Below are 15,150 nucleotides of genomic sequence, written 5' to 3'. Positions count from 1 at the left end.
TGACTAAAGAAAATAGACAAAATGAATTAGTAGATTAAATGTAGGTCTATTTTGTAATATTTAAATAACAGGGTTGTCTTCATAAGCTAAAGGTTTTAATTGCTAACTTGGTGGAAATGAAACAGGCTTAACATGCATTTGGTGTCATTTTAAAGTAAATGGTTTCTCTATAAGGGAGTGAAAGTGTTTCCCGTTTTTTAGCTTTCCCTTTCATGTGCTGAATATTATGTATAGCCCCAAAAAATGTCCCCTCACGGAAAAAGTATTTTTTGAAAGACATCTTGATTGGAAATTGCATTGTTGCTTCCCTGTATGCTTTTAGTGGCAGAATGTTCAAAATGACATTGATACCAGTAGTTATTGACAGCTCTCTATGTCACAGGTTTCCCCCCTTCTCACCTGTCTATGTTGCCTGATGTCCTCTTTAGGTGGAGTCTTCTTTCGTATGGTTCGGGACTTAAATAAGCCCGCTCGGCCGTCCTCGGCTTCCAGATTACGTTCAGCTTCAATGTCCAGGATCACGGGAAACTCCAGGAGTATTCAAGAAGGAGTTGGGGGCACGCAGAAGCGGCTAAGAGATTCCGGGAAGTTAGGAAAGAGGGAAGAAGTCAGGAGAAGGGAATCCAGGGGCCAGGGGATAGCAAATAGCACTAGAGAAGGTTCGGAGCACACATCTGATCACAGCTAGTAGCAGCGTTGAGACGCGTGGGGCCGCGGGGGTGTGGCTTCTTTATAGAGGACGCTGCGTAGAACTTAAAGACTGGTGAGCAGCGTTCTGAGCTTGCCGCCATGTTGGTAGTATTATGGAGTGTAAGGCCCGACATGTCAGGGACCAGGAGGCCCAGAAGGGGCAAGTTCGATGGTTCATGACACGCTAAACATCTGAATTGGAGGAGATGAGGTCCATAAAGATTTTCATGTGCTTATACAATTTAGCATTTTTTCACATATAATGTAGCTAAAGTACTTAGATGAAGAGATAGTGACAGCAGTTACAATTGTCATAATGGATACATTGGTCTGTGAGTGTTTCCTTCTATCTGACACTTAATTCACTCTGGCATGTCAGTTTTTTGTTTAATGTAGTGAGTTTTGTGTGAATTTGAAGAGCCAGTTATTTTGAGGCTGTATACAGCTAATTGCTGCAAATCTATGACCAAAATCATGGATCTATAGATGCTAGATCCTTTAATCCCTAGTATATCACCATGATCTACTACTTACGCTCATCTTTCTTTATGTTTTCGATACCACTTTTGGTATGGGCGCGCCCTCATATAACCAGCCACCAGACAAATGTTAAAATGACCTGACCTTCTGCTGTGATATCTTGGGCCTCATTACATGTGTGGCGGTCAAGAATTAAAGGTTCCGGTTGCACCATACAGATACCCTTTCCGGACCGCCATTCTACACCTCTGCAGTCGGAACCTTTGCGCCCGGCAGGTCTGACCAGCCGGGCGTAATGGCACCCGCCCGCACGATTTTGAAGAAGAACTCTGGCACCGTTAGCAACAGTGCCGGTGCTTCTGTGTCCCCATTCCCATGAAGTTCTATGGGACTCCATGGGAATAGGGAACAACATTTTCCGGCGCTTGATATCCCAGACCGCCGGGACTTGTCATGTCCCGTGGCACCGGAATATCAGATGCCAGAAAAGTGTTATGAGTCCGGCGGCAACCCAAAGGTAGCCCAGGTGGGTCACTACCAGACTCGTAATGAGGCCCACATATCTTTACTGTAACTAGTACAAAGATGCCCCCGGGTTCGGAGCACTATACAAAGGCAACATAAATAAATAAATACATTTTAAGGCAGATGCCCAGGATCACATAGTGTGATGCAGCAAGGTTTGTAAGTCTCCTGGTTATCCGGGGAGAAACCTTTTCCACTTCCTCACCAGCACCCTTGGTCACCTTTATGTAACTTCTGGTATTTGTCTACACCTTAAGTTAATGTCTGTTCACAAGTGATTTGTTCAGAACTTTCAAGTTATCCCATGATAGGCCTACATTTTACACAGTTCCTTTTTTTCTAGTAAACATTGCAAGGTAACCAGGTACAAACTAGTTTCCATCCCAAAAGGGGTGTGGGCAGCACCTCTAATCACCAATGATCATGCAGCTGGACACAAGCAACACCGTTTTAACAAAAGCATAAAGCAAAATGAGTGAAGCCTAAGTCCTGGACCTAGTGCCCATCCTTTCTGTTTTATAGTAGTTTATTGCAAGTGAACATACAATTCATATGATCAAAACAAACATTCAAATTATTGTTCAGCTTTTCAGCGTAAGGTTTGACCTATAAGACATTGGAATTATTCTTCATATTTTAAGTATAAGTTAAGTATAAGTTATAACCAAGAACTTGCAATCCAAATGTGCCTTTCAGCATGAATTATGACCAAGGAGCAGAAATCAATTTACATATGTATATACAGTCAGGATTGTGGCATGCAAAAAGAAGTTGGTGACTTGGAGAAGGGTGCTTTCCGTGGAATGTGCAGTACGGAAACCCAAATGAGTACGGGAAGAAGAGAACAGGGAGTAAGAAATGAAGAGATTTATGAGTACACCATGAGTACACCACTTGTTCCAGATGTTTAACGAGAAAGGGATGAAAGGGGTGAAGGGAGACGGAGTGATAGCTGGATAGTGAAAACTTGTTTTGGGAAGTCTTTTTTAGAATAGGAATAACCAAAGCGTGTTCAAAACAGAGAGTGAAAGATGAAGAGGCAGTGAGAGATTGAAGAGAAACATTAGAAAGGGAGTAATTGAAGGGTAGACAGGAGAGAGGATGGCAGAGGTGGGCAGAGGATCAATAATGGAAGCAATGGGATGGTCAGAGACAAGGAATGCGACAGTTTCTGAGTCAGTGAGAGGTAGGAATGAGATAAGAGAAGAGGGGACAGATAAGTGGGAAGGCAAAGTTTGGGGAACAGAGTTAGAGGGAGAGTTTGATAGGAAAGTCCGTAGGGTAGTGACTTTACAGATAAAGGGCCTGATTCACATAGCATTTTCCTATGGGATTGCACCATTATAAAATGCTTCTGTGAATCAGGCCTATAATGTCAGCAAAGTCAGATTAGTATAGGGGCGAAGAGGCTGAGGAGTTGGATGCAGGAGAACAGATCATTTTGTTGTTAACATAAAAGAGGTGATGTGAGTGACATGAGAGGGAGTAAGTGAAGGGAAGTAGTGTTTTTAGTGGCAAGGAGAGATGCATCATAGGAAGAATGGAGTACAGATACGAGAGAGAGGTCAGAGGGAGAGCATGTTATTTTCAGTGATGCTCTGTCTTTCTTAGTTCATAATGGAGAGAGCAAAGGCCAGGTGTCAACCATGGTTATGGCTTTTGGTAGAATGAAGAAAATATTCAGAAGAGTAGAGTGCATCGAGAGTAGTAGAAGAAAGGTCAGGTTTGAGAGTGGCAAATGTAGAGAGAGAAAAAATGGCAACAGAAAGGGGCAAGAAAAAGGAAGGCAAGGAAGATGAACAGAGGTCACAGCGATGGAAAGTGGTATATTAAGAAGGAAGAGGGGGAGGGGGAAGAATGGAGGAGAAGGATGGTAGACGATGGTCAAAAGAATAAATGGGGTTGGAAAAGACAGAATGATTGAGTGGAATAGAAGAGAAAATTAGGTCAAGGTATGAAAAAGAGAAAAAATGCATCGGAGGGACAGGGCCTCCGTATCCTTGTCCTTTACTGCTTTTTATCGTGTGTTCTGTCTTGTTTTCCGCGCAAGAGTTCATGTAGGACTCCTGGCGGTGCAGCTCTCTTTTGGTTTGGTGAACGGACCCGTGGGATACCCTTATGGCTCCCATGGGTGGGGGTACAACCCTGTGCCCTTAGTGTATGTTTTTGGGCTCCTGTGGGTGGCCCGCAGAGCAGGGTATGGGATGGTGGCAGCTCCATGCTGAATTTGACAGGTGCGCGGAGTATCCTCCATTTTGGGATAGTTCGGCCCCACCATTGGGATCAGTTGATTCCTGATGGAAAACAAGATGGCCCCGGTGGCCTTGTTTTCCCAAAGTCCTGGGAAGCCCTGACTCTGTCCCTTCCCCCTGACTGGCTGTTAGGTGAAAATGCCATATATGGTGTTGTTGTGAAGGCCCCGCCAGACTAGCTGGAGCCTTCCCGGTGATGTTTGTTGCGGGTACCTCCTGTGGGTGGAACCCGGGTGAATAGAGTGTGTGACGAATATGCATTCTGTGTTGTGGGTGTCTAATATCTTGTGGTTGACACAATGACTGAGACAACCCTGCCCGAAACCGATATAAATGCAGCTTGGCGTGTTGAATGGCTCGGTATTTGTCCCAATACACATAACTTGTTGTGAGTGTCTGGAGAGAAGTGAATGGCCTGAATACCTTGTGTGCCTGATTGGCTGCCTGCCTACATGAATGCCTGTAGTGTGATTGGATGCTTGAGTGTGACCCAGCGGAATGAATGGGAGATCAACAGTATATCTGGGGACCTCTCACTGCTAGGAATCGTGTTCAGAAGCTGAAGTCCACTACGACGAGTAACTGGAGTAACTGACGCTTGACCTTGAAGCCCTACTAGTCGAGAAGAATTGCTGTTGCTCTCCTTCACAATCTGAAAGCTGTTGTGCCTCCAAGGACTGACCCAGAGAGGACCTGGTAAGGCACCCTCTGCCCGAGCTACGAGGGACCATCGTGCACAGCTGATCTTTGCCAACGCTCCCTGGTAGACAGACCTTCGACAGGCTGCCGACCCGATACGGGACTGCTGCAGAACTCCAAGGAGAAGCACCCGGACTGTTGTCCGCCACTGTCGGCGACCGCCGTCGCCGACCAGAGCCGCTGTGCTCCCGTTTTGCCTAAGAACTTCAATTGATCATCAGACACTCTCGCCTGCATCGTCATCCGCTTGTCTCCCGCTGGAGAAGGTCCGACCGTCGACGCGCCGAGGAGCATCCACCAGTGGGTTTCCCAGCACCTAAAGACCACAGAGACGCTGACGACTCCTTGCTGGGCCACAGTTCTTCATCATCTCTTTGCGGTCCAGAACTATCGTCACTGAGGTGCCCCGCACGCCTCTTCCTTGCAGGACGCCAACGCTCTGTCGTCGACGAGCACGGCTAGGAACGAAGCTGCCACTTCCCTGCCGTAGTTCACCCTGTTCACTGTCGGACGTCCGATGACCCGTGACTCCTGCCTTAAAGGGAGGGCACTCAAGAAGGGTCATCGATTCCCCGACACCGAACGCCACGTTCCCCAACACCTCTTGACGATCCGTGGCTCACGCCTGAAAGGGAGGCACTCAAGAACGATCAATTGACGCATCATCGGAGAACTCTACTCCACCAGGTACATTGGGGGGTAAAACCTTAATAGGAAGAAGTGATACTATTGAACGTATGGACTGGGCTTGTGCGATATATCTTATTTTACAGGTTGCCCAGGTAGGGGGATCTCCACACAGAACTGTGTCTAGGTAACGGGGCCAGCATTCTGCCTATTGTTTCAACCATCTTACGTTCCTGCCTATCTCTATTGCTGGTTTCCTCGTTATTGATCTGTGTGACATTTTAACCGTACAGTTGATGCACTTTAATGAGATTGGATAACATTGGTGGTACTACTTTAGAATTGTATATATTTATCATTATTGACTTCCGAGTACAAAGTGCGTTATTGTGATCGTGTACATACCTTTGAATATTAATTATATAAAGACTGTGTTTTCAGTAATACAGTGTGTGGACATTCCTTTGTGGGGGTTCGGGGACTACACTGTACTTAAGAACCAGCCCGCATCACCTCCTGAGAAGCTAGGCCTTGATTGCTCGTCCATTGCTACCTTATAGAGAATCTTTGCTGGGGGCCTCTGTGCCTCTCCTCTACCATATAGAGAGCGGAAGTACAGACACCCCCTACCAGTCTTTACAATAACCAGAGAAGGAGTGGTATATTTCCTCCATTATGTGGCAAAACCCCTGTGGTCCCACAATCTCTACCATGACCCCCTGCCTTGTGAGCCCCACCTATCCCCTCCATCAACATAGAAAATCTTGGATGCACCATGGACACAGACCTTTCCCTCTCCAAGCACACTATTAAAATGTATCTTTCCGTTCTCACTTACGGTCAAAATGTTTCCCCTATAAAGGCCATTTTCATCTCACACCTGGACCACGCAAACTCTCTCAATCTCAGCATGTCAGCATGCCAGCTAAGGAAACCTTTTACATTTCTTAAACGTGGCAGCCAGACTGCTCCTAGACTGCTCCTCATACTCTTGCCCAGAGAACACATAAACCCGCACTCAGAATCCTGCACTGGCTCCCGGTTAGCATAAGAGCAACCTTCAAAGACATGTGCATCACACATCAAACTCTCCATAACTCGGACCTGAGTTAATTCATAAAATAATCATCCACTACCAGCTCCCCAGAAACCTCTGATCAGGCTCAGCTCTGCTCCTGGATATCCCACCGCACACCTCAATTAGAGTTGGTGGCTGGGCTTTCTCTATCCTCGCACCCACCACCTGAATCACTCTTCCTCTACACATCCACTGCACCAAAAACTATTGCTCCTCCCAGAAACCCCGCAAAACTTGGCTTTTTACTGCTCTATCCTGAAAACCCCATTCACCCAAACTATATGAACTGTTTCCTGAGGCGGGCCGACTGCGTTTGTGGTGCCTCCCACCTTTTTTTTGTTGCTCTCAACACCTGATGGTGCAGAATATGTTCGCAGTGGCCTGGACCACACACACCCTCATACACATATCATGACCCTGTCTTTCCTCAAAAGGCCACTAGATGATTCACACCATTCTCACATGTAATGTCACAGAATTCAGGAACAACTGCACCTGGCAAATGGACAGAAACAATAGTACTGAAAGCACAGTGGTTGACATAGAACCATTGCCTCCCCCACTGTATTTGAACATCTAACCCATGTAAAATTTGACCTCATGTGGCGAATAGTTGGAACACAGACTGTTGTTTGCTGCCAACCACTTCTTTCATAGCTGCAAGAACCGACAGAAGAAGCCAATACCTGAGCGGGCGCCCATACATCAAAGAGCCTCCAATTGGAGGCAATGGTATGTATAATACTCCACTCCACTGGCCGCAGGCACGGCTAACCACACACATGTCTATAGAGCCAGGATTATGAGAAAAATGTTGGTTGTGCTGTTCACATAAATTCTCTGTCTACCTACTCCCGACTACGCCTTAATATCTATTGACAGCAGAAGGTGGCGCAGTCCTAGAATCATTTTGGGCACGCTGAACACATAGCGAGTCACCAGCACTGACGTCACCCCCATTCATTCCAGCAACCATCCACATGCCTGACTACATGGGTTGCTTTTCTACCGGAGCCTGGCCAGCCCTGCTAAGTGGCCAAATGCACACACACATAATAAGCGTGCTCCAGGACCTCCAGCACTCTGAGGGCATTCCCACTAGCAGCACATTGCAACTATAACAATGGTAATATTGGCTCTACACACATGACAAGTACAATACAAGTAGTAAACACCCACAGTTGATTGGACTAAAGCCAACCCGCTTTAAGAGGTCCAATCCCTTTCTCTGCGACAAGTGGCCTTTGCTTCCTTACATCATACCAAAAGGGTGCTGTGTTAATGGAAGTGAAGAGGACAGACAGAAAAGAGAGATATAAAGAGAAACAAGATGGAGGAATATTCCTCTCGCGATGCTGAGCTACCTCTGTCTACACTAACCCCTACACTAAGCCCAGCCGTTCCCTTGTCAATACCATCAAAAGTCCTTTTGATATGCAGCTACCTGGTGTGAGGCTAGTTCTTTTCGGATGGATGTGCCCTTTGATGTACATTTCCCTGGATAGCTCCTGATCTTCACATAGTTCACAAAGGATCAAAGTAGAGGCCCAGTTAATCAGTCTTCTTACCTGCAAGCTTGTAGGCCAGGCGTTCTGATCAAAATATACATAACGCTTCCATAGCGGAACTAGGCTCACAGTGCTGATGCATTTATAATAACAATTTGATATTGACATCTGCATGGCTTATATGCTGGGAACTGGCTAATTCCCAGCAACCCTGTTAAAAAGTGATGTTGAGGGAGGAGCATGGCATAATCAGCAGTCAGGCCGCGTCTGCAAGGTGCATCCTGACAAAGACTGGAGGCAACAATGGTGGGGCAGTTTGATGCCCCCCCCATCATAACAAGATGAGGAGAGAGGGAGGGGGCAGGTGATTTCCTGTGCCTGGCCACATCTGTGAGGTGTGGCAAGGGCAACATGTGTGTGATGCTGGGAGGGGGACTCTGACACCTTACCCTAAGAAGGTAAGGAGTGGAGGGAGGGGTTAGTAATTGTTCATGCCCAGGCCACGTCTGCCATTTATGGCACAGGCAAGGTGGAGATCAGTGTTGACAGCATGGCTGTCAGTGTGCTGCTCTAATGAAGAGAGGCGGTGCCGTGTTGACCGCCATGGCTGCATGGTTAATAGAGCCACGCTCTCTTGATGAGACATAGTACTACACTGAGAGCCATGTGGCACTGGCAGCATAGCTGTCAGTGTGGTGGTCCCTTTCATCACAGGAGCACTGTGCTGAGAGCCACTCAGCGCTGGCAGCATGTCTGTCAACATAACGCTCCCATAATCAGGGAGCACTGTGTTGACAGCCAGGCTGCCAGCGACCCCAGGGGAGTGTCATGCTTTCCAATTTGCCAATTTCTGGGCTTTACTGGTTTTCTGAGCCATACCAGGTTCTATAGCCCAGAAAGTTGCCAATGACGAAGTGCCATATCACTCCCCAGACTATAATAAGTATGAGCTAGACTAGCCACCATAACTTAAACTCAGGGATAGCTTAAATAATTAAAGTTTACAACTGTCACCATGATGGTGACTCTTATATGTATGTGATTTTGAAACAGACGTGCATATCATTAATGCAACTCTGCGCTGAGGTGACTCTGTTGTCACTGCAACTGTCATGAGGACACCTTTGAACCCTGAACCAGTTCTGTGCCACTAGCATTCAGGCGCTGCAGAGCAGGATACTTGATTCAGCAGCGCACAGGTGCACACTATGCGTTTAGCATGGAGTTTGCTGAAAGAGGTCCTGGTAAGCAGACCACCCTTTCTGAACCAGTTACCAACATCATTTCATATTAGAAAAATAAAAAAGTCAGGGTTTCTACATGCTTGCTAGATGGCAATCCTTCACACGCATGCACCCGGGCACATGGGTATCCTTCAAGTGTAAAGGGGATATGCACGCACACATGGGGCACATCCACATTCACAGCGCACCAGTAAACGTTAACAACTTGCAATTTAGGACACTTCTGCAATATCAAATTACACACGTGGCAATCAAATGTGCAGTTTTCTGCTGAATCAGCAATACATTGTGGCACATGCACAGTTCATGTGAAAAAGGGCTGTTTGGTAAAGATAAGCATAGCTCTCAACTCACCCGCTTTCGGCGTGTGTCACCCGCCAAAAGCATCCAGACAACAACCCACCCACCCGCCAGCTCATCTATTTCACCCGCCTTGGAGCCATGGACTAATTTCTGCCGGGACACGTGTGCGAATGGGGGCGTGAAAAGCAAGTGAAATGCTTTTCACGCCCCCATTTCCTCCCCCTTCCCCTCCCCGGCCCTCTCCTCCAATGAGAGGATTGTGCCTGGGACCAACCCCCCCTGCAAAAGGTTAGCGACATAGAAGTAGGACTACCGTTTTATTTTTTTTACGACAGCCTTACTTTTATGTTTATGGCCTGTCTGGGTTTTCTTTTTTTTAAATCTGGTCACCCTAGTTTTCACCCGCCTTGGTGTCAAAAAAGGTTGAGAGCTATGAGATAAGCAGACTCCACATTTTAGCCATGTGACCCAGAGCACATGATTACGAGTTTTAGTAAATGTACTCAGTGCAGAAAAGATAATTTTTAGCTTTGTGATTTCAGAGCACATTCAATGCCAGTAATGAACATTCCTGCCAATAGATTTCTCTGCACTCCATTTGTGTTTAATTATGTAGATTTAGTGGCATTCCTGAACCACCATATATCATCATTTCAAACATTATGTTGATGAAGGACTCCTGTCTGAAAATGTGATGTATGCTGCTGTTCATTTCATGTGAGAGTTCTTTCTTTTCCCTCAAGTTGATACGTTAAAATCCAAAAGCTGTGAACAGAAATGTGCACTGTAGATTCTTATTTCCTGGACAGCATCCAAATGCCTATGTTTCATTTTTATTTTAGAGTTTAGTGCAATCTCCTTTTTCTGTTGGCCGTGAGATGGTTGAGGAGTTCTATATGTTGTTTATAAGCTAGCATTGTCAAACAGAACAAAACCATTTAAAGTGGTATTGTTCTGTTACACAGAACTATGGGCAACAGGACTCCCAAATACCAAAGACAGGATACACACCCATTCAGTTTTGTAGTTGTTTGTTTAATTTTTTTTTAAGGGCATCGCTACTAAATAGCCTTTTCATGAACTTTACATCAAAATCACAATGGGATATTCATGAATTGTGCAGGGAAACACAGAAATTAAGTGCTAAAAATCGCTGCATGTCATAATTGAAGGAGTGTATTGTCTAGTCAAAGACGTGCTGTGCTAAAACTGTATCTGTTTATCTGATAAACAACATTGTTCAGTTGTGTTGATCAATTCTTTTTCTCCGAGGAAGGAATTTACAAAACCATGCTCTTGCAAAACACTGTATTTAAAACGTTGGTTTAGAGCAAATCCTTACAGCTTTAGAACAAGCTGAAAAGAATGATAGAAAAGGTGCCAGGCTTTTATTTAACAAACAGCAGGAAATGCCCACTCCAACTTCCTCTTATTACGTGCTTGTTCAAACAGACAGCCTCCGGAAGCATCATTTATCCTTTGCGTATATTCTCCCGTATTTACACTGAAACCAACACGTTAGTATTATTATTTTTTGCGCATTTATTTTATGCACAAGGTGTTGGCGAGTTGCGTGAAGTAAACGAGCAGTGACAAAGCCAACATATGGGCCTCATTACGAGGTAGATGGTAAGGGATTACCGGCACCAGTAAGGACACCAGTGCCGGTAATCCCTTACCACCCTATTCCGAGGTCCCTTAGCGGGTCCCTTCCATACCAGGCATTATGGAAGGGACCCGTTAGGGGACCCGTTAAGGGACCTCAGAGCTAATAACGGTACTGCAAATTCCGGTACCGTTATATGCTCCATCCCCATTCCCATTGAGCCCTATGGGGGCTCGAATGGGCATGGGGAATGGATCCCAGTATGGGGATTTACCGGGTCCTTCAAGGTTGAAATGACCCAGTAAGCCCCTATTTCGGGAACCCAGACACGGAATGCGGTAAGGGGGTAGCTATGGTTATAATAGCACCATGGCTACCTCCTACCTCGTAATGGGGCCCTTTATGTGGACATGGCAAAGGCAAATTGCAGCCACATTCCTGTCAACATTCTGTGACCAACGGGAGGTAGGAGTTTTCAAGCTTAAAAATAAATGGTCATAGGGACAATGTTGACAAGTGACCCCTAACCTAGATGGCCCATTATGAGAAATGAACCAACCAAATGACTGACTTGTAAGCACTGTGAGCATCCTCAGCCTCTCATACACATTTTCCTTTCCAAACATACCACAATACATTGTTCATAGTATCAAACAAATATTCCTAGTTTAGCATTGTCCATTATTCCTGTCTTGTCATCACCCCACCCTTCAGGGCCCAATCAGGTAAATCGGTAGAAGCTAAATTTCGATGAGCAACTTCTGTCTCAAAACTTCAATCAGTCCAAAGTGATGTGAAAGATGGCAACCATCATCTTATACTTTCATGAGAGTTGAAAAGATTGTGTGAGTCCACCACTGCCACACACATAGGGAGCAGTAGTATCTGCCAGATTGGTGCATGACAAGCAAGCTAGTCAATGGGCCCCACAAGAACAGCCTTCGGAAACAGTGGGGCCAATATCCGAGGACGGGACTTAGTGCAAAGGCAAAAGCTTCCTTTGTAGGGTGATAGTTGATATCGGAGTCCCCGCCACATAATAATGATTGGATTCCATATATGAATTCTCCACGCAGGGTCCTACAATGGGGCCTTGCACTCCTTAGATAGAAGATTTGAAGCCACACACACCCAAAGCAGCACAACAACCTGTGGAGTGATTAATATGGGGGAAGGATTATTATCTCAAGCGATAATGACCCCTTGCAATGTCTAGAAGGCTATTGGCATATAGTGGTAGAAGCATTGCATGCTTTGGAGTTTTGCTGCTGAATAAAACATGTTACTTTAATAATGACTAAAGTAAATAGACAAAATGAATTAGTAGATTAAATGTAGGTCTATTTTGTAATATTTAAATAACAGGGTTGTCTTCATAAGATAAGCGTTTTAATTGCTAACTTGGTGGAAATGAAACAGGCTTAACATGCATTTGGTGTCATTTTAAATTAAATGGTTTCTCTATAAGGGAGTGAAAGTGTTTCCCGTTTTTTAGCTTTCCCTTTCATGTGCTGAATATTATGTATAGCCCCAAAAAATGTCCCCTCACGGAAAAAGTATTTTTTGAAAGACATCTTGATTGGAAATTGCATTGTTGCTTCCCTGTATGCTTTTAGTGGCAGAATGTTCAAAATGACATTGATACCAGTAGTTATTGACTGCTCTCTATGTCACGGGTTTCCCCCCTTCTTACCTGTCTATGTTGCCTGATGTCCTCTTTAGGTGGAGTCTTCTTTCGTATGGTTCGGGACTTAAATAAGCCCGCTCGGCCGTCCTCGGCTTCCAGATTACGTTCAGCTTCAATGTCCAGGATCACGGGAAACTCCAGGAGTATTCAAGAAGGAGTTGGGGGCACGCAGAAGCGGCTCAGAGATTCCGGGAAGTTAGGAAAAAGGGAAGAAGTCAGGAGAAGGGAATCCAGGGGCCAGGGGATAGCAAATAGCACTAGAGAAGGTTCGGAGCACACATGCGATCACAGCTAGTAGCAGCGTTGAGACGCATGGGGCCGCGGGGGTGTGGCTTCTTTATAGAGGACGCTGCATAGAACTTAAAGACTGGTGAGCAGCGTTCTGAGCTTGCCGCCATGTTGGTAGTATTATGGAGTGTAAGGCCCGACATGTCAGGGACCAGGAGGCCCAGAAGGGGCAAGTTCGATGGTTCATGACACTCTAAACATCTGAATTGGAGGAGATGAGGTCCATAAAGATTTTCATGTGCTTATACAATTTAGCATTTTTTCACATATAATGTAGCTAAAGTACTTAGATGAAGAGATAGTGACAGCAGTTACAATTGTCATAATGGATACATTGGTCTGTGAGTGTTTCCTTCTATCTGACACTTAATTCACTCTGGCATGTCAGTTTTTTGTTTAATGTAGTGAGTTTTGTGTGAATTTGAAGAGCCAGTTATTTTGAGGCTGTATACAGCTAATTGCTGCAAATCTATGGCCGAAATCATGGATCTATAGATGCTAGATCCTTTAATCCCTAGTATATCACCATGATCTACTACTTACGCTCATCTTTCTTTATGTTTTCGATACCACTTTTGGTATGGGCGCGCCCTCATATAACCAGCCACCAGACAAATGTTAAAATGACCTGACCTTCTGCTGTGATATCTTGGGCCTCATTACATGTGTGGCAGTCAAGAATTAAAGGTTCCGGTTGCACCGTACAGATACCCTTTCCGGACCGCCATTCTACACCTCTGCAGTCGGAACCTTTGCGCCCGGCAGGTCTGACCAGCCGGGCGTAATGGCACCCGCCCGCACAATTTTGAAGAAGAACTCTGGCACCGTTAGCAACAGTGCCGGTGCTTCTGTGTCCCCATTCCCATGAAGTTCTATGGGACTCCATGGGAATAGGGAACAACATTTTCCGGCGCTTGATATCCCAGACCGCCGGGACTTGTCATGTCCCGTGGCACCGGAATATCAGATGCCAGAAAAGTGTTATGAGTCCGGCGGCAACCCGAAGGTAGCCCAGGTGGGTCACTACCAGACTCGTAATGAGGCCCACATATCTTTACTGTAACTAGTACAAAGATGCCCCCGGGTTCGGAGCACTATACAAAGGCAACATAAATAAATAAATACATTTTAAGGCAGATGCCCAGGATCACATAGTGTGATGCAGCAAGGTTTGTAAGTCTCCTGGTTATCCGGGGAGAAACCTTTTCCACTTCCTCACCAGCACCCTTGGTCACCTTTATGTAACTTCTGGTATTTGTCTACACCTTAAGTTAATGTCTGTTCACAAGTGATTTGTTCAGAACTTTCAAGTTATCTCATGATAGGCCTACATTTTACACAGTTCCTTTTTTTCTAGTAAACACTGCAAGGTAACCAGGTACAAACTAGTTTCCATCCCAAAAGGGGTGTGGGCAGCACCTCTAATCACCAATGATCATGCAGCTGGACACAAGCAACACCGTTTTAACAAAAGCATAAAGCAAAATGAGTGAAGCCTAAGTCCTGGACCTAGTGCCCATCCTTTCTGTTTTATAGTAGTTTATTGCAAGTGAACATACAATTCATATGATCAAAACAAACATTCAAATTATTGTTCAGCTTTTCAGCGTAAGGTATGACCTATAAGACATTGGAATTATTCTTCATATTTTAAGTATAAGTTAAGTATAAGTTATAACCAAGAACTTGCAATCCAAATGTGCCTTTCAGCATGAATTATGACCAAGGAGCAGAAATCAATTTACATATGTATATACAGTCAGGATTGTGGCATGCAAAAAGAAGTTGGTGACTTGGAGAAGGGTGCTTTCCGTGGAATGTGCAGTACGGAAACCCAAATGAGTAGGGGAAGAAGAGAACAGGGAGTAAGAAATGAAGAGATTTATGAGTACACCATGAGTACACCACTTGTTCCAGATGTTTAACGAGAAAGGGATGAAAGGGGTGAAGGGAGACGGGGTGATAGCTGGATAGTGAAAACTTGTTTTGGGAAGTCTTTTTTAGAATAGGAATAACCAAAGCGTGTTTAAAACAGAGAGTGAAAGATGAAGAGGCAGTGAGAGATTGAAGAGAAACATTAGAAAGGGAGTAATTGAAGGGTAGACAGGAGAGAGGATGGCAGAGGTGGGCAGAGGATCAATAATGGAAGCAATGGGATGGTCA

This window comes from Ambystoma mexicanum, chromosome 5p (assembly GCF_040938575.1).
Source record: "Ambystoma mexicanum isolate Mex_15411 chromosome 5p, UKY_AmexF1_1, whole genome shotgun sequence".
Lineage (NCBI taxonomy): Eukaryota > Metazoa > Chordata > Amphibia > Caudata > Ambystomatidae > Ambystoma > Ambystoma mexicanum.
The sequence above is the reverse complement of the archived record's forward strand: the minus strand, read 5'-3'. Positions refer to the sequence as shown.